At 36.8% G+C, this 21,580-nt stretch overlaps 1 pseudogene; it reads right to left on the bottom strand.

The window, feature by feature from the left end:
• Nucleotides 1–21,200: 21,200 nt before the first annotated feature.
• On the bottom strand, nt 21,201–21,319 carry LOC120365889 (5S ribosomal RNA; annotated as a pseudogene).
• Nucleotides 21,320–21,580: the final 261 nt, after the last annotated feature.

Here is a 21,580-nt window from a genome sequence, read left to right as displayed (position 1 = left end):
GTAAACCCATCTGGATCTGGAATTTTTTTGGTTGGTAGGCTATTAATTTCTGCCTCGACTTCAGACCTTGTTATTGATCTATTCAGGGTTTCAACTTCTTCTTGGCTTAGTCTTGGGAATGTGCAAGTGTCCAGGAATTTATCCATTTCTTCCAGATTTACTGGTTTATGTGCATAGAGTTTTTTGTAGTAATCCCTGATGGTAGTTTGTATTTCAGAGGCATTGGTGGTGATCTCCCCTTTATCATTTTTTATTGCATCTATTTGATTATTCTCTCTTTTCTTTTTTATTAATCTGGCTAGTGGTCTGTCTATTTTATTGTTCTTTTAAAAAAAACCAGCTCCTGGAATTATTGATTTTTTGAAGGGTTTTTTGGTGTCTCTATCTCCTTCAGTTCTGCTCTTATCATAGTTATTTCTTGTCTTGTGCTAGGTCTTGAGTTTTTTTTTTTTGTTTTTTTTTTTTTTTTTTTTTTTTTTTTTTTACCTTGCTCCTCCAGCTCTTTCAATTTTGATGATGGGTGTCGATTTTAGATCTTTCCTTGTTTCTCACATGGGCATTTATTGCTATAAATTTTCCTCTTGACACTGCTTTAAATATGTCCCATAGGATCTGGTACATTGTGTCTTCATTCTCATTGGTTTAAAAGAACATCTTTATTTCTGCCTTCATTTCATTGTTTATCCAGTCAACATTCAAGAACTAGTTGTTCAGTTTCCATGAAGTTGTATGGTTCTGCGTTAGTTTCTTAATCCTGAGTTCTAATTCGATTGCACTGTGGTCTGAGAGACTATTTGTTATGATTTCCGTTCTTTTGCATTTGCTGAGGAGTGATTTACTTCCAATTTTGTGGTCAATTTTGGAGTAAGTGCAATGTGGTGCTGAGAAGAATGTGTATTCTGCGGATTTGGGATGGAGTGTTCTGTAAATTTCTATTAGGTCTACTTGGTCCAAATCTGTGTTCAAGACCTAGATATCCTTGTTGGCTTTCTGTCTCATTAATCTGTCCAATATTTTCAGTGGAGTGTTAAGGTCTCCCACTATTATTGTGCGTAAGTCTAAGTCTCTGTAGGTTGTTAAGAACTTGCTTTATGTATCTGGGTGCTCCTGTATTGGGTGCATATATATTTAGGATCCTTAACTCTTCTTGTTGCATTAATCCTTTTACCATTATGGAATGCCCTTCTTTGTCTCTTTTGATCTTTGTTGGTTTAACATCCGTTTTATCAGAGACTAGGATTGCAATTCCTGCTTTTTTTTGCTCTCCATTTGCTTGGTAAATCTTCTTCCATCCCTTTATTTTGAGTCTATGTGAGTCTTTGCATGTGAGATGGGTCTCCTGAATAGAGCACACCAATGGTCTTGGCTTTTTATCCACTTAGCCAGTCTGTGTCTTTTGATTGGGGTATTTAGGGCATTTACATTCAACATTAATATTGTTATGTTTGAATTTGATCCTGCCATTTTGTTGTTGGCTGGTTGTTTTGCCTGTTAGTTGATATGGCTTTTTCATTGTGTCGTTCTTTATCATTTGGTACATTTTTGCAGTGGCTGGTACTGGTTATTCCTTTCCATATTTAGTACTTCTTTCAGTAGCTCTTGTAAAGCAGATCTTACAGTGAAGAAATCTCTCAGCAATTGCTTGTCCATAAAGGATTTTATTTCTCCTTCACTTATGAAGCTTAGTTTGGCTGGATATGAAATTCTGGGTTGAAAGTTCCTTTCTTTAAGGTTGTTGAATACTGGCCTCCACTTCCTTCTAGCTTGCAGGGTTTTTGCTGAGAGATCCGATGTGAGTCTGATGGTCTTTCCTTTGCAGGTGACTCGACCTTTCTCTCTGGCTGCCTGTAGGATTTTTTTCTTCATTTCAACCCTGGAGAATCTGACAACTATGTGCCTTGGGGTTGCTCTTCTTGAGGAATATCTTTGTGGTGTTCTCTGTGTTTCCTGGATTTGAATGTTGGCCTGCCTTGTTAGGTTGGGAAAGTTCTCTTGGTTAATATCTTGAAGAGTGTATTCAAACTTGGATTCATTCTTCCCATCACATTCAGGTATGCTGATCAAGCCTAGATTAGGTCTTTTCACATAACCCCATAGTTCTTGGAGGCTTTGTTCTTTTTTTTTCACTCCTTTTTCTCTAATCTTGCCTTCTCATTTTATTTTACTGAATTGATCTTCTTCTATCTCTGATATATATTTTTTTCTGCTTGATCGATTTGGCTGTTGAAACTTGTGCATGCCTCGCGAAGTTCTCATGCTGTGTTTTTCAGCTCCATCAAGTTGCTTATGTTCTTCTTTAAGCTGGTTATTCTAGTTAACATTTCGTCTAGCCTTTCTTCAAAGTTCTTCATTTCTTTGCATTGGGTTTGAACATGGTCTTTTAACTTGGAGAAGTTTGCTATTATCTATCTTCTGAAGCCTGCTTCTGTCAATTTGTCAGATTTATTCTCTGTCTTTTTTTGTTCCCTTGATGGTGAGGAGTTGTGATCTCTGGGAGCAGAAGAAGTGTTCTGTTCTTTGATGGTTTCATCCTTTTTGTGCTGTTTTTTCCCATCTTAGTGGATTTATCTTCCTTTGATCTTTGAAGTTGGTGATTTCAGGAGTCTGCTGAGTGGACGTTTTTTTCTGTTGAGGTTGGAGCTGTATCTTTTATGGCCTGTAGAGGGCGTTGCTGGGCTCTCTAGGATTCAGTCAGGTTGCTGGATGGGTGGTCCTTCCCTGGAGTTTGTTTGCAGATGAGATGGTCCCACCTTCCCAATGTCTCTCCTTCCCCAGCTGGATCTTCCCGGTTGGGGTCAAGCTGTGTATTTGCTGCCAAGCTCTCTAGCAAGGGCTTCAGTTTGAGTTCTGTGGAGGTGGGTCCTGCCAGGCCTTATGGTCTGTTTCCCCGCTTTCAACTCTGCCTCCCTTTGTGGGACAGTCCATCCTGCTGGCCTTAGTCCAAACTCCGCCCAGGTGCCTGAGACAACTTGCTGCGCCTCGTGGTAGCTGCTGCTCAGATTTGCATTGACTATTCACGGAGCCCCACCGTCTGGCAGGGCTCCCAGGGACCTTGGGTTGCAGGAAGGATGAGGTAAGCACAGGATCGTGATTGGAGCATTGAGGGGGCTAAGTCCCTCGACCCTCTGAGCCGGCTGCACATTTCAGGTGGGGAAGTGCCCCCCCACCCCATCTTGATTTGCCCCCCTGGATGGCCCTCGCCCTGCCGCTCCTGCCTGGGGCCTATTTTCAGTGCCCTATCAGTCCCGCAGAAACGAACCCAGCACCTCGTTTGGAATTTGAAGTCCTCTAGCCCTCTGCGTCTCATTCACTGGGAGCTGCATTCCGGTTCTGGCTTCTCTTGGTCATCTTGGCAAACCCCTGTTTTCAGAATCTTAAATTAGCAATTGTTAATGATTTTTTTCATAAATGTCATAAATATTTCTCCCATCTAGTATAGGTTTTACTTTTTTGTGATGTATCAAAAGTTCAGTGAACTCTGTTAGCCTTTTCCTTTGTGGTTTTTATGCTATCAACATGTATCAATATATCTATATTTATAAATCCATATCTATAAATCTGTATCTTTATTCCATTTAGAATTTAGTAAGAATTTGGTATCAATTGAAGACTTAGATAATTTTATTTTGAAAAAAAAATAGGTGTCCAAATTAACATTTATTTAGAATATAAGGTTTAATTTTGATTTTCCATTTCTGTGGTATGATGTAAATGCTAGCTCTTGCACAAAATTTATTCCATTTTAAGTATCTTCCCTGTAAAACACACTTAAATGGTTAAAAGAAAAATTCTATTTGCCAACTGCCGTTACTATAGTTCTTTTCTATTTTTTATTAGTCATATTGTAATTATTTCTGCAAATTAATTTTGGAACCATTTATGCCATCCACAAAAGTAACATATTAAGATTTTGAGTGACATTTCATTAAGTGTTTGAATTACCCTGTGAGTAACTGACATCTTTATTATTGTCTAGGAAGATGGTATAGTCCTTTTCATTGAGTTCTAATTTGATAGTTTGCATTAAATTTCTGTATTTTCTCTTATGTAGACTTATCATACATTTCATGCAGAAGTCATTCTTAAGAGTTATAAATATTTGGATAACCATTGGCTTTGTGATTTTCCCCACTGTATATCCAAATTTGTTATTGCTTTCCATAGATAAGATATCTGGTTTTGTAATTTTATCTTGTATCTGGCTACATTTCTGAACTCATAAGTATTCTGAAAGTATTTAGTTCCTTCTGGATTCAGGTATGTTGCTATTATTATGCCAAGCTTCATGTGAGACATAAAAGGAGATACACTTCCATTTCTCTTGAATGGTTTTAACATTGGTCTACCTTTAGTGAAAAATTGTTTCCAAAACCAGAGATTTTCCTGAGGTTTGCATAAACCTGGGGCTGTGGAATGATTGGCAGAAACCATATTAACCACCTTCATATCCATTATCAATTCAACCAATGAATACCAGAGAGTGAGTTATGGTAAATAATTTCCACAGAATAAATTTTCCTGAGAGATTTCAATACTGTTATATATAAAAATTATCAGAAGTAAAAATCAGTAAAAATTCTCACTGGGTCAAAAAATTTTCAACGTATGTCAATTCCTTTAGGGCATAATGAGACATATTTTGTTCATTTCTGTATCCCTAGAGCCTAGAGTATAGGACTAGAAAATGGTAGCACTCAGCATCTATTTGTTTATTGCTGTTGAATAAAAATTTGGAGAAATCAAATTGTCCGTAGGAGAAAAATAGCCTGATACAGACAAATCTATAGGCTTTGGAGTATCTGCAGTGTCTACTAGTGTGTATTTAGAGGGAATTCTTGATAAGACTCTTAAGATTTTGAATGGCATTCCATTAAACAGTTGAGTTACTTTGTAGCCAGCATCTTTGTTATTGTCTAGGAGAATGGCATAGCCCTTTTCATTGAAGTATAACTTGATAGTTTGCACTACATCGATGTATTTTCTCTTATATGAGTTTCACACATTTCATGCAGGTCATTCCTAGGAATTTAGAATAAGATTCTTATCCAAAATTCCCTTTAAAAATACCCAGTAGACACAGGTGGTTGTCTGACCAATCAGTTCTCTCTCTTCTTGGCCATGTGCTCAAGGCATAGGCCAATCACCAACTCGAATGAACAACCATGTTAATGCTCTAAAGGTGGAAACCTTCAGTAGTTGTGTTAGGCTTAGGCATATGACATAATGCTATTCAACAAGACTTGTGAGGCAGAGGGACTGGATCTTCTGAGAAAGATTTTTTTCACCCTTAAAAAGGAACATTAAGTCAGAGACATGCTTTACTTCCCTGAGGATATTCTGAGTGAGTTGTGTGAGTTGGTGAGGTTTGGACTGGACAGAGCCATCTGGCAACCATGAAGGGACCAGTCTGAGAGCAGAGCCAACAGGATGAGGTGCAAACACAGAGGAAGAATCTATGCCCCATGATGTCAACAGTGAGCTGCTAAAATTAACCTGAAATTTCCCTGCCTGGAGACTCACAGTGTTGCAAAATAGTTTTATACCATCTTTTATTAGGTTTTCAGTTACCAGCAGTTAAATGCACCCTGTGAGCCAATGGATGCAAATGAGACTTAGAAGTGCATGTAAATTTAAATGAAATAAATAGCCTCGTCTAATTTATTAAGAAGAAAGACATTTTTGTCTTATTTATATGTCTTATATTCTTTGAAATGAAACAGATGACTGTATATGCTTTTAAAGAGAGGGGGTCTAGGGTCTACAGATATTTGCAGAAAGAACATTCTGGGTGGAGAGAACACAGTGCAAAGGACTTGAAGTTAAGTGCATCTGGCAAATTCAAGGAAGAGTAAAGGGCTCTAAGTGATTGGAATAAGGTGAACAAGGGAGAGAGGAGTAGGGGATGAGGTGCCAAGGTAAGCAGGTGAGGTGCAGGTCGTGGAATGACTGTAGGTCATTCAAAAAACTTTGTTATTTTTTCCCCAAGAAAAGAAAAGGGTTTCAGCAAGAGTGCAGTGATCTAACAATGCTTTAAGAATCATTCTGGCTAAGTTGTTGTCTAAGGTGAATAAGGGCAGAAGCAGGGAGACCTCATTAGCTGTCTCCCGCTATTCGGGCAAGAGCAGATGTTGAGCTGCAGAGGGAGTGGTGCGGATGGTGAGATGTGCTCTGATGCAAAATATTTTCCAAAGGATCTGACAGGAATCGCTGAAGGACAGAATGTGGGCTACGAGAGATAACATGGACTGTGAGAAGTCAAAGATCACCCTGATGTTTTGGGCCTGAGCCTCTAGAGAAAAATGGAGTTATCATTTATTTTGATGGGGAGGGCTGTAGGTGGAGAAGTTTTCGATGTAGAGTGGGGAAAAACAAGAGCTTGGTTTTGACATGTAAAACTTTGTATGCCTGTTAGATCTCCAAGAGAGGACTTTGAGTAGCATTTGTGAGATAGACATATCACAAAAGAGAAATGTATGTACATATATATGAATACATCATTTAGATAAATATATTGGAGTATATGTGAGTTATAAATCTGGTAGTTTTCAGCATAGAGATATGTTTAAATCCAAGAAACTGGATAAAATCACCTAGGAAGTCTCTTTTCTATATATAAACATAAAAGAGAAGTGGTCTATGGCAGAGCGTAGGGCATACAATAGTTTCAAGGCCAAGGAGATGCGAATGGAGACACTCTGTAAACAAATCCTTAAAGGAGTTTTACTATAAATGGGAAGAAAGAAATGATGTGACAATTGAAGGAGACATGAATCAAAGACAATTTTTTTTTTTTTTACAGATGGGAGACATAACAGTACATTTTATGCTGATCTGGTGGTAGGCAAAACATGCAGAGACTGGTAAATAAAGCAAGCATTGCCCTTCTGGGGAGGAGTGGGATAGGATCCAGTGGACAAAGGAGGTCTGGCCTGTACTAGAAGGCAGGTGATTCATCCACTCACTCACTTTAGCAGGAAAGAAGACAGAGTGCAAAGTCCTCAAGGCAGGGAGTGGGTAGTTAGCTGACACAAGCTTATAAAAATTTCTTCTAACTGATTTTATTTAACGTCAGTGAAATAGGAAGAAACTTGTTAAGTGAGGATGAGGATTGAGAAAAGATATGTTGGAGGTTTGGGGAAAAGAAGGTTGTGCAAGAGTTAATTAAGAGAATGGAGGAGAAGCTGAATTGGACTGTGGATGATTGCTAGATATATTAAGAAACTATGAAGGAGAGCATCAGGATAAATAGCTAATGTATTTGGGACTTAATACCTAGATGATGGGTTGATAGGTTCAGCAAACCACCATGGCATACATTTACCTGTATAACAAACCTGTACCTTCTGCACATGTATCCCAGAACTTAAAATAAAATAAAATATTTTAAAAAGACCATCAAACTACCATTGAAACCTTCTTCACTGAACTGGAAAAAAACCACCTTAAACTTTACATGGAACCAAAAAAGAGCCTGCATAGCCAAGGCAATCCTAAGCAAAAACAACAGAGCTGGAGGCATCACACTACCTGACTTCAAACTATACCACAAGGCTACAGTAATCAAAACAGCATGGTACAGGTACTTAAAAAGAGATATAGACCAATGGAATAGAACCGAGGCCTCAGAAGTAACACTGCACATCTACAACCATCTGATCTTTGGCAAACCTGACAAAAACAAGCAATGGGGAAAGGATTCCCTATTTAATAATGGTGCTGGGAAAACTGCCTAGACATATGCAGAAAGCTGAAACTAGACCCCTTCCTTACACTTTATTCAAAAATTAACTCCAGATGGATTAAAGACTTAAACATAAGACCTAACATCATAAAAATCCTCGAAAAAATCCTAGGCAATACCATTCAGGACATAGGCATAGGCAAGGATTTCATGACTGAAACACCAAAAGCAATGGCAACAAAAGCCAAAATACACAAATAGGATCTAATTAAACTTAATACCTTCTGCACAGCAAAAGAAAATATCATTAGAGTGAAGTGGCAGCCAACAGAATAGGAAAAAATTTTGCAAACTACCCACGTGACAAAGGGCTAATAATATCTGGAATCTACAAAGAACTTAAACAAATTTACAAGAAAAAGACAAACAACCCCATCAAAAAGTGGGCAAAGGATATGAACAGACACTTTTCAAAAGAAGACATTTATGCAGCCAACAAACATGAAAAAAACTCATTATCACTGGTCATTAGAGAAATGCAAATCAAAACCACATTGAGATACCATCTCATGCCAGTTATGATGGCAATCATTAAAAAATCTGGAGACAACAGATGCTGGAGAGGATGTGGAGCAATAGGAACACTTTTACACTGTTGGTGGGAGTGTAAATTAGTTCAACCATTGTGGAAGACAGTGTGACAATTCCTCAAGGACCTAGAAATAGAAATTCCATTTGACCCAGCAATCCCATTACTGGGTATATACCCAAAGGATTACAAATTGTTCTATTATAAAGACACATGCACACGTATGTTCACTGCAGCACTGTTTACAATAGCAAAGACTTGGAAGCAATCCAAATGCCCATCGATGATAGACTGGACAGGGAAAATGTGGCACATATACACCATGGAATACTATGCAGCCATAAAAAAGGATGAGTCCATGTTCTTTGCAGGGACTTGGATGAAGTTGGAAACCATCACCCTCAGCAAACTGACACGAACAGAAAACCAGACACTGCATGTTCTCACTCATAAGTGGGTATTGAAGAATGAGAACGCATGGACACAGGGAAGGGAACATCACACACTGGGGTTTTCTGGTTGGGGGCAGCTAGGGGTGGGATAGCAGGGGCTGGGGTGATTGGGGAGGAATAACATTAGGAGAAATAACTAAGGTAGATGACGGGGGTATGCATGCAGCAAACCACCATGGCATGTGTATACCTATGTAACAATTCTGCATGATCTGCACATGTACCCCAGAACTTAAAGTAAAATTAAAAATAAAAAATAAAAAAGAAGAACCCATATAAATAACTGGTTATTAATTTAAAGCAAGACATGTACATTTTTTCCTAGCCTTGCTCAATTATGTGAGTGAATGTGATGATGACGTAATCTGTTTTTTTCAGGATTTTGGTTTGGCCTAGAGAGTAAGACAAAAATCTTCAAGTCCAGTGCTATTGTGGCAATGTCTCCTGTGGCAGTGTTTCCCATAAGAAGTTTAAATCAGATTCATGTGACTTTCTCAAGTCAGTGAATCGTGTGCTAGCATAGAGTTTTTAGAACCCATTAGCCCTTCTTCTCATGAAAGGTATCTGTCCTCAGAGAAAAGATGAAAAAATGAAAAGATGTATCATCAAAGGAATAAATGACTGAGCCATTTGGAACCACATCAAGTAAATGAAAGATTTATTAAAGAAATATGCATTGCGGTTTATCACCAAAACCGTTATGCTTTGGTTTATCGCCAAAACTATTCAACCTCATTAACGTCAGTAATAACCTCCAGAATTGGTTTTGAGATGTTTACCGCTGGACTCTACTAAAACATAAGTCTATTAAAGAGTAAAAGTGATTGAGAAAAATTTATAAAAATATACGGGAAATATATTGATTGGCTGGATACATTATTCTACATTAATATTTTCCAAAGGATCAATTTGGTCTCATCTTGGTTCATACTGTCTTTTATGATAATTAGCATATATCTTCTTATTTTCTTATTCAGATTTTGAGGCCCTGAAAAAGAGTCATATAACCTTATAAGCCTTCACATAGTCTATTTTTCTGTGTCTTGTACTTTTTTTTAACCCAGTAAGGAGCTCAATCAATATTTGCTTAATTAATTAACTACCAATTAGTTCACAAATTCAATTGTTCAAGATTTAAATGCTTTGTATGGATAATGCTCCCTTTGATGCAATGGATATTTTTAGGGAGACAGTCAAATATTTTTTATATTAGGAACTAAAAATTTTCCATTCTCTGACCAGAAATCAATCTCAAAACACAGCCATGATAATGTCTAATTATGAAACCACCAGGGAACCAGAGCATCCTATTTTAGTGTGAAAATAAAATAGAGGATGATGTTGAATAAGTATGTCCTCATTAGCCTTCAAAACATTCTCACATTGTGGGACTGGAAAAACCCTTAAGAGGCTGTTGGCTTCATCATCTACTTCCAGGCAGGATGATAACTAAATCATCCCAAAAATATTGTTGCCTTTCTTAAATAAAAGTCTTCAGTGAAAACTATTTTATAAAAATGTTTTAGCTATAAATTTTCATAACGCTGTATAACAAAATAAAAATTACAGACATGATCTAATTTTTATGTTTTTATAACATCAAACAATTGGTGTAATAAATCTTTGTAACTTAATTTTTGGACTCAAATAATGACTTTTTAAAAATTTGATATTTCATCATAGTTTGAATTTCCCAGAAGCAAACTCTGCTACGAATATTTGTATGCAATTGATTTTAAAACAAGTGCTCCTAGGGGAAGCCAATATGGAAGTAGAAGGACAGGAAGGTAGAGAAGAGAAATATTCAGTCTTAGGCACAAGACCCACAGGGACTGGGAGTCAGCATGATTAGGCTTGGGGATTCTAGATTATAACTTACACCTCCGAGTTATCTAAATCTAAGGCAGATTTTCAGTTTTTCACCTAACTGTCATTAGTTAATAGCTTTAGGAGGATATGTAGGGCGGGTGGAATAAAAATAAACATTTAGTCACTTCTGACTCTGCGTTTGTTGACAAAGTGGCTTTGATAGTCTGAGGGCAGTCACCTGAAGTCCTGCAGAAGCCGGCACATTCCATCTACATCAACAGAAGCTATGAATCTCAGGGGACCGGTGCAAGGCAGAAGCCATGCCTGCTACCTATGGCAGATGCCCTCAAGATGCTGAGAAAATACAGCCAACACATATGAAACAGTTACAGTACCGTGCAAGAATTAACTAGTTGTCTTTTTAAGTTCAACATAAATTGAGACTGAAGATTATACATATGGGCTGAATGACATAAAACATATGGAAGACATTGAACTAAATAGGTCTTTAAAAATGTGAAAGATTTAAGTGCGTGGAGAAGAAAGGGCATTTCAAGTGGATGCAAAAGCAAGATTTTTGAAGATCAAGAAGCCAGTGTTGAGACGGAATTAGTAGTACACAAGGTTTGCTGGGAAAAGGGAGAAGCAAGACTGGGCACAGAGAGCCATCAGACCTGACATTGACTCTGTGCCAGCCTGATGGTAGGCCCTTGATCCATGATTGCCCTAAGAGGATTCTATGTTCGGCTAAAATGGCTGGACCCTTGGATCACTGCTTTGTACAGTCAGACAGACCATCCTGAGAATAGCATGACCTTGACTCAAACCTGTCTTTGAATGGGCCAACAGCTTGTGGCTTCCAGCCTACCCCACTCCTCCCAGATGGTTGACAAATACTTTTCTAAAGGGAATTCTACGTGATATAGCTTTATTTTTTGTACTCTTGGCTAAGTGCAAAATGTCAGAAATTATGAATGCTTGTGAGACAATATCATAGATTATTTGGAATAGAATGGAAACCACCTTGGTAATTATAAGAACTATTATAGATTGTGAGAAGTATTCCTTGAGTCTGTCCTGCTTGTGGGTATTTCTCACTGTCTTGCACATCTGGTATCATCCTTGATAGCATTCAATAGATGCACACTGAATGTTTTTTGAATGAATAACTGAATGAGTCTAGTCACGTACTTGTTGCTGTGGGAAGGGTATGGGGATGATCCAGCCCTTCCAGCTGAATCAAAGATAACTGAGCTACCTGCAAACACAAGGTAGGGAAGGAGAAAAAAGTAACTGAAGTGGAAAACAGATGGGTGCAGAATAAATTTTACCGTCTTTATTCTTTGAATTAAGGCTAATTGTGTTGCAAAAGAAGCAACTGACCGTAAGCACAACACTTTCTCTATAATCTACTAGCAAGAGGATCTTGGTTTGTATGCCTAACTTTTGTGAGCATTGTGTTTCTACCTCATGAAGTTGTTGTGTGAATTAAATAAGACAAAATATCACATCTTGTTTATTCCATGAGGCAATTGTTTTGTTGACATTTTTGACAAATTTGAAATTGGATCAATAGCAATGAGTGGCATCTTACAATCTCTGTTGGTAAGTCATGATGATGCACAAATATCCAAAGCTCGGACTTTGAAATCTGCAATAGTGGTGTCAGGAACTTGCAAGAAAAATCCAAGACAGTAGCAGAGCAAGTGAGTGTGTTGAGCATGGGTGGGCCATGGTGACTCAGCTGAGTTCAGTAAACTTCTAGAAGTTGGAATCAAAAATATACCAGCTATAGAAATAGACAAATAACTCAGCACCCAGGGGATTTGGCTTCTTTTATGAGTTAACTAAAACTGCATCAGCTGCACTTAAGGACAATACAATATATTCTTATCAAGAAGCCAGTGTTGTATATAAGGACAATATAGTATATTGTCCTTAAGTGCAGGTGATGTAATTTTACTTAAAACAACCTGTAAAAGAAGGATGATATCTTGTATGATATATTTTATGAAAAACACAGTCATATGATTTCAAGTTGAAAACTGAGTAGTTGGACTCTTCAAAAGAGTTTTAGGAATATGTCAGTCAATTTATTTCAACTCAGCTTTCCTTTTTATTTCTATATAATATGCCAGTATAATGATTTTTTGGTAAATAAGGAACCACATCTAAGATGGAGATTATATTCAGGTTATAAAAACATATTTTTACTGTTCCTTTTCTATGTTTACATATGTTTAGATACACAGATACTTATTATTGTATTACAATTGTCTCCAGCATTCAGGATAGTAACATGCTGTACAGAATTGCAGCCTGGAGGAAATAGGCTATACCATACAGCCTAGGTGCGTAGTAGGCTATCAGACTGTGTCAAAGTACATTCTATGATGCTTACCCATTGATGAAATTGCCTAGTGATACACTTCTCAGAGAAGATCCCTGTTGTTAAGCAATGCAAAACTGTAATAGGGAGATATGCCAAAAATAAATATACTTCTAAATAAACCTAAAAGATCTCTTTCAATACGTATATGTAAAATTAAAATATAACTGATAGGAACTTCTGTCATAGTTTGGTTGGCCACATTTGTTTTCTTTTACAGTGGCACATGAAAAAATCTCTCAATAGTTGGTTATATTTGATGAAGTATGGCATGGAATGTGATTGATACATCATAAGTTCTCAATGAAAGTGAATGGACTTGATTTTTTTTGTTAGTTATTACTTCACCAATTTTAAAGAACTTAGGTAAGTCATTTTAAAGAATTCTTTAGAAGAATAAACACAATGAAAACAAAAATATAGACTATAAACCGTCGAATTAATAACTTCTGGTTCCATACTATAGTTTTCTCATTAACAGAAAGATGTATATGCTTTCTTTTTATCTGCTATTATACCCAATCAATTATAAATAGACCTAGCAGGACAGTTAATTTAAAACATGGCAATTAAAACACAATGAATGGCTTTTCTTTCTGTTGTATGAAATAGTCTTTCAGTATACCAGGACACGTCTAGGAATATTTAGATTTTCAAGAACCATTTAATGTGAAGCTTCATTTGACTGTACAATGCCAAAGCGACTAGATTTAGAGGCTGAAGTAACTAAAGGAGCAAATTGCTTGACTATTTCCACCGGAGCTTGAAAGGAAAGTGTAATTTATTGTGTTGCATGGTGAAGAGGAGAGCAGAAGGTGACAAGAAAAGTGGTCATCAACTGGGCTACCCACAGAGGACACTAACAAGCTGCTGTCCCTTGAAGAACTGGCTTTATCATTTAACACCTTTCCCACTCAAGCTACTCTTTTTTCGTTTTGTTTTGTTTTTGTTACTAGTCTTATTTACCCCCTCGCTTTTCTTAAAGAAATTTAATTTATATCCTACTCTTAGTATGTATCTAGATTGTTATACCAAATAAAAATTTCTATGACTGAATTTCATTTCTGTTTACAAAAATGAAAAAGTTTTATGGACAATTTTCATCACAACAAGGCAATGTTTATGGCAATTTGTCTGGTCAAAGAAATTACATTGAAGGCCATATAATGTCAGTTTTATAAGTTGAATATTATTATGGGAAAGTGCTTGGCTCTCATATGGGCTTTTATACTGTGGTTATTATTCCCAAAACACTTTAGCTGTCTTAGATAGCTCAGGACAGAGACTCTTGATCCAGGCACTGGCACAGAACCTCGTGAGCATCTCTCTTTACCTGTGGAAACTGTATTTAGTTTGTGACCTGTGGTTCCCAAATGTAGCCCTAGTGGACCAGGCTGTGTAGTAAGAAAGTTCTTGGCACAGATTTCAGATCAAAATACTCATGAATAAAATATGTTTTTAACTTCTGGAAACCTATGCTATGTAAAATAGCTCAATATAAATGCCTATAAGCAGAAGACTCATACTAGTTTTCATCATTTTCAACTCTAATATGTATGTAGGTTATATATATATATATATATATATATATATATATATATGTTTATATGTTGTATGCAATATATAAATAAAGTACCAATCCTATTGATGCTATTCCACAAGATAAAGAAAGAAGGAATCCTCCCTAAATTATTCCGTGAAGCCAGTATCACCCTAATACCAAAACCAGGAAAGAACATAACAAAAAAAGAAAACTATAGATCAATATTCCTGATTAACATAGATACAAAATATCCCTGATTAATATAGATGCAAATTAACAATATCCCTGATTAACATAGATGCAAAAATACTTCACAAAATACTAGCTAATTGAATCCAATAGCATATCAAAAAGATAATATGCCATGATCGCGTGTGTTTCATACCAGCGATGCAGGGATGATTTAACATATGTTAAGTCAATAAATGTGATACACCACATAAGCATAATTATAAACAAATATCACTTGATCACCTCAGTAAAGGATTTGACAAAATCCAGCATCTTTTTTTGATTAAAACTCTCAAGAAAATCTGCATACAAGGGACATACCTTAATGTGATAAAAGCCAGCTATGACAAAACTACAGCAAACATAATACTGAATGGGGAAAAGTTGAAAGCATTCCCTTTGTGAACTGGAACAGGACAAGGATGCCCACTTTCACCACTTCTCTTCAACATAGTACTGGAAGTCCTAGTCAGAGCAGTCAGACAAGAAAAAAAAATAAAGCGTACCTAAATCAGTAAAGAGGAAGTCAAACTGTTGCTGTTTGCTGATGATAATATTTTATATCTACTTTATAATATTGTAAGCCATAAAGACTCCTCCAAAAAGCTCCTAGAACTGATAAATGAATTCAGCAGTTTCAGGATACAAAATTAATGTAAACAAATCAGTAGCTCTGCTATATACCAACAGCAACCACCCTGAGAATCAAATCAAGAACTCAAGCCCTTTTATAACAGCTGCAAAAAAGAAAAAGAAAACTTAGTAATGTACCAAACTAAGGAGGTCAACGACCTCTACAAGGAACACTAAAAAACACTGCTGAAAGAAATCAGATGAAATAAACAAACGGAAACATGTCCCATGCTTGTAAATGGGTAGAATCAATATTGTGAAAATGACCGTACTGCCAAAAGCAATCTACAAATTCAGTGCAATTCCCATCAAAATACTACCATCATTCTTCATAGAACTACAGAAAAATCCCAATATTCATATGGAACCAAAAAAGAGCCCGCATAGCCAAAGCAAGACTAAGCAAAAAACAAATCTAGAGGCATCACATTACCTGATTTCAAAATTTACTATAAGGCCATAGTCACTAAAACAGCATGGTACCGATATAAAAATAGGCACACAGACCAATGGAATAGAATAGAGAACCCAGAAATAAACTCAAATACTTATAGCCAATTGATCTTCGACAAAGCAGACAAAAACATAAAGCAGTAAAGGATACCCTATTCAACAAATGGTGCTGGGATCATTTGCTAGTCACATGGAGGAGAATGAAGCTGGATCTGCATCTCTCACCTTATACAAAAATCAACTCAAGATGGATCAAGGACTTAAATGTAAGACCTGAAACTACAAAAATTCTAGAAGATAACATCAGAAAAACCCTTCTAGACATTGGGTTAGGCAAAGATTTTATGACCAAGAACCCAAAAGCAAATTTAACAAAAACAAAGATAGATAAATGAGACTTAATTAAACTAAAGAACTTCTGCATGGTAAAAGGAACAGTCAGCAGAGTAAACAGACAACCCACACAGTGGGAGAGAAATCTTCACAATCTATACATATGACCAAGGACAAATATCAAACAATCCCATCAAAACTGGCTAAGGACTTGAATACACAATTATTGAAAGAAGATATGCAAATGGACAACCGACATGTGAAAAAAAATGCTCAACGTCACTAATGATCAGGGAAATGCAAATCAAAACCATAATCCAATACCACCTTACTATCACAAAAATGACCACAACAAAAAAATGAAAAAATAATAGATGTTGGCGTGGGTGTGGTGAACAACGAACAGTTTTACACTGCTGGTGGGAATGTAAACTAGTCAACCAATATGGAAAACAGTGTGGAGATTCCTAAAGAACTAAAAGTAGAACTATCATTATGTCCAGCAATCCCACTACTGGGTATCTACACAGAGGAAAATAAGTCATTAAAGGAAAAAAGTACTTGCACACACATGCGTATAGCAGCACAATTTACAATTGCAAAAATATAGGACCATCCCAAATACCCATTAATAAATGAGTGGATAAAGAAACTGTAGCGTATATGTATACGATGGAATACATATACTCAGCCATAGAAGGGAATGAATTAAGGGCATTTGCAGAAAGCTGGATGGGAGACGATTATTCTAAGTGAAGTAACTCAGGAAGGGAAATCTAAACATCATATGTTCTCACTCATAAGTTAGGGCTAAGATATGAGGATGCAAAGTCATTAGAACAATACAATAAACTTTAGGAACTTGAGGAGAAAGCGTAGGAATGGGGTGAGGTTCTGTGTATACTGCTTGGGTGATGGGTACACCAAAATCTCACAAATCACCACTAGAGAACTGAGTCATGTAACCAAATACCACCTATTTCCCCAAAACCTATGAAAATAAAAAAAAATTCAAAACTATAAATTTTATAATGTATATTATATATTATATATGATATATATTTTATATAATGTATATTATATTTTTATTACATATGTTAATATTATATAAAGTACATTATATTAAGCATATATAATATAAAACATATATACATATATAAAACATATATACATATATAAAACCTACATACATGAGTTGGAAATGAAATATTTATATATATATTTATATATAAATCATATATACTATATAAAACATGTACATATATGTATGCTTATGTATGTGCATATGTATTACATATGTGTGTGTATGTGGATCTGTTCTTCATCTATTACTAGAAGACACCGTGGACAAATACATAAGGAAAATATAATCACAGAAGTTTGGCATTTTAAAAAATTGGTGTTCTCTTCAAGCATGCCATTGTGGAAACTGAAATTCAGCTGGTTAAGAAACCTAGCCCGGTCATCAGCTATCAGATGACAAAGCCAGCAGCAGAATCCATCTCTGAACGGTGAAGTCTCCATGCCACTTGTGTGTGCCTAGTTATGTCCTCCTGCTTATTAATTAACAGTTGAATACCACTTTAAGAATCAAAAGTCAATTCTTTGGCATAAAATAATATTTACATGATAAATTTCTTTTCCCCTAAAGTCAATGAAAATGACTTCTAGATTTTTTTTCCCTAAAATTTCCTTCTAGCATCAACCAGAACTGCAGAAATACTCAGAAGAGTGAAAGAATATTTCTCATTTCAGAGACTTCTAATATTTCCAGGTGTTTTTGCTATGTGGGAGGGAAAAAATGCCCTCTGGTTCTGTGCTAACATCTGGAAAAAATGTTAAGTATACACTTTTTTTTTTCTTTTAATTCCACAGACCTGGCTCAGCTGAGAAGTTCTTTTTCTTGGAAGTGGAAACTTATTTTTATTGCTGCCTGGGAATATTTAGCCTTCCTGAAAACTTCGGTGTTCCTTTTACTATTTGAAAACCTGGAAGGTGCCTTTGGTGAAAATATTATTCAAGTGGATTTTGAGTGAAATTGAGATTTTTTTTAACTTCAAACTTGACTGTAAGTGATTATAACAATTAGTGCCACATATATATGGAAAGTTCAGTAGGTGCTGTTAATTATCTAACTGTAGATTAGCTTTTTTGATGTTTTTCACGATAGATAGAATTTTCTTTGATTTTTATATTTTAGTTACCTAAATTCATCTCATTACTGCATGTTCAGTTTGTCCTTCCATTAAGCTTGAAATATTCTCTTTCCATTCAAACATTGAGTTTAATCATGATGTATCAAATTTTTAAAACCTTTGATTTACTTATTCATTTATTTCTTAATTCATTCTCTTGGCAAATACTTGTTTAGGCTTTACTCTGTGTGAGATACTGGAGTTACAGCAAAGGGCAAGAGAGAAAAGGTCCCTGCTCTCATGAAACTTATATTGAAATGGGGGAGTAGTACATTATTCACAATTAGATAAAGAAATGGAAACAATAACGTTAGATCCTTGTAAGTGCTATCAATAAAATAAAATGGGATAAAGGGTGCTTGGGCAGGGGAGTGACTTTAGACACCACAGTCAATCAGGGATCAACCTCTTCTTTGAGAAGGTGGCATTCGAGGAAAAGCCACTCAGCACATGAACTGAGGAAGAGGGATCCTCGCAAAGGGGGCACTGAGGCAAAGAACAAGCTTAGGATGTTCTAGGAGCATGTGAGAAACAGAAAGGCTCTGAACGGTGGGAGTGTAGTGAGTAAGGGGAACAGTAATGGGAGATGAGGTTAGGCAGACTGACAGGGCCACATCATGCAAGGCTTTGTGGGACTTGGGAAGTAAGCGATCAACAGAAATTTATGAAGCAGTGTAATAGTGGGAGGAAGAATCAGTGGAAGAGAGGAAGGGGAGATGGAAGGAAAGAAGGAAGGGAGATATTGTGTAAAGACACAAATGCTGATTTTGCAGAGAAATTATAAGTATGTAGAACTGGATTGAACAAGAATATTCTTTTACAAGGGTAGTAATGGTCAGAGCATGGTGTGCCTTGGTCTGAGTTGATATAGGTAATACAATAGGTGAGGGGGCAGCTGGAAAACAGAAACAACTTCACAAAAAGAGATACATACATTTGAAACTGCTTTAACCAGTACTATCTGTATTCATGGTTATTTTGAATTGCTTCAACATGTGTATAATGTGTACTGTGGTGTGTATGTGCATACATTCATCTTTATTTGTACCATACTTTAGATGTGCTTTATCAGTATAATGAATATTAGAAGCAGTTTATAATTGGTGGGATGTATGTTGTTTAAGATAAGGGATTGGCTTGGAGTGAGTCTCTTGTATAAATAAAGTATTAAAACCAGCCAGCCCCTCAGTTTTGCCAGCTTTGAGGTACATGAGGTCTGGAGGCCATGGGTTCTGGTTCTATTCACTAAAGACTTTGACGACAAGAGATTTGCCAATTCTATGGGTGGTAAAAATGCCACTGAATGTGCTTCAGAGGATTCAGAGGGAAGCTTCTATACAAAGCTCAGGTTGTTATATCAGAAGACAGAGGGGTGGGGATGGATATTACTTTTCCAGACAGGCTGTATGATCATTCTTGCATGTTTGCTGAGAAAGGCGGACATGTTTGGCTATTTCAGGTCTGAAGCTCACTTTCCTTGTGACAAGTGCCAAATAGTTTGTGGGGCAGAAACGTACAGCTCTCTTTTGTACTTCTTTTGGGAACCACCTGATGCTGCTGATGTTACCAAAAATCTTTCTGAATGACCAAACCAGTTCGTGTTGGTCAACTAAGTCAGTGAAAAAAGTAAAACATAAAGCAAACAAGGGAACAGCAGGATTTGGTATGATTGTTTAAGATCTCCTAGCCCTGGGGAGATCTTTATTCACACCCACATTTTGATGAACAGTGAGAACTGCTGTCATGTTGCTTCATATTTACATTTCTGCAGACTCAGACCAGTTCTTGGAGAAGCTTGAAGGAGGTCAAACTGTCATATTCTTCCAAAGAATCTACTGGAGAAGTTATAATAATAATGCTTAATATCTCACAATTCAACTTGCCTTTAAAGCTTGGCATCACTTTAAAGTAAAAGAAAGGAGAGATTATATCCAGACAAGCCATAATTAAAGGGTTTCACTTAGAAAGCTTTGATCTCAGATGACGAATAGAAGTGTATGACTACAAATGAAGAAACAGAAATGGGATTTATAAACCAAGATTACCAGTCATTTCCTACTCAAATCTTGGGGAAACTTACCATCTTATGCTGCATTTTAGCCCCTGAAATGGAAGTGTCGTGGGAATGCTTTCTGTAGTGGGGATGAGCTTATTAATTGATGCATGTAGACAAGAGACTGTTGGGTGGTATTAGGAAGAAGACCCCAGCCCCGTCAGAGAAGAGGTAGGGGTAGCACCCTGCCCTGTGCGGACTTTAATGAATAGAACTTCATACCCTAAGAACTGGATTGTCCCTCCTCATTTCACGGCCTTGGTGTACATATGAACTGCATTATTTTTAAAGGAATATGATCCTTGAAAACAGTTTTAAAAGCCAAATGATGCACCACCAATAGGCTTATGTAGAAGCCTGAAGTCCCATCCTCCTACCTCCAGTGTAGCTACCCTGAAGCAAGAAGCTTCAGCTTCTCTACCCTAAATCAACTGCAGTGCGATTCTCCCCAATGGTCCAATGGCATTTATCTTTGTGTTTCTAAATATGTGTTTGCACTGCGTGCAGTCAATTTACGGTAGCAAAGACTTTAGCTTCCTCATGTCACCATTCCATTTCCTCTGTACCTCTGCTTCCCAATTTGGTGATATTACCAGTTTTCTATTTTTTTGATTGTCTATGTACATATGGTTATGTTTTCCTCTTAGTCCAGTGCTGCTGCTTGTCAAATTTATCAGGTCAAATCTGGTAGGTCCATTTTCTGTTTTCTTGAGGATCTGCCTTCTAAAGCCTCACATTGTTATATAGCAATCGAGACCAGTTGTTCTGCAACATAGAACTTGCCTCTGAAATTCCCCTTAACTTCATTCTTCTTCTTCTTCTTTTTTTTTTTTTTAATTTGCCTGTGGCACCCGGTATTCCCAGGCAGTCCCCCATCCAAGTACTAACCAGGCCCGACTCTGCTTAGCTTTCGAGATCAGAGAAGATCAGGCGTGTTCTGGGTGGTATGACCGTAGACCATCATTTGTTCTTCTTCTCATCTTTCTTCTGAATTTTATCCGATTTCCCAGATTCCATGTCTTCCCATTCTTGATTTTGGACCTGAGAGTAGTGAATCAGATCTTCTAGCAGCTTCCCAGGAAAGGGGCCAGGATGAAACATTGTTAAAAACCAATATATCTGAAAATATTTTAATTAGCATGTGTGTTGGAAATAGAATTATGAGCTGAAAATCACCATCATTCTGAATCTCAAAAAAATGCTTCCAATGTTACTGTTA

Source organism: Saimiri boliviensis, chromosome 16 (assembly GCF_048565385.1).
Source record: "Saimiri boliviensis isolate mSaiBol1 chromosome 16, mSaiBol1.pri, whole genome shotgun sequence".
Classification (NCBI taxonomy): domain Eukaryota; kingdom Metazoa; phylum Chordata; class Mammalia; order Primates; family Cebidae; genus Saimiri; species Saimiri boliviensis.
The sequence above is the reverse complement of the archived record's forward strand: the minus strand, read 5'-3'. Positions and strand labels throughout refer to the sequence as shown.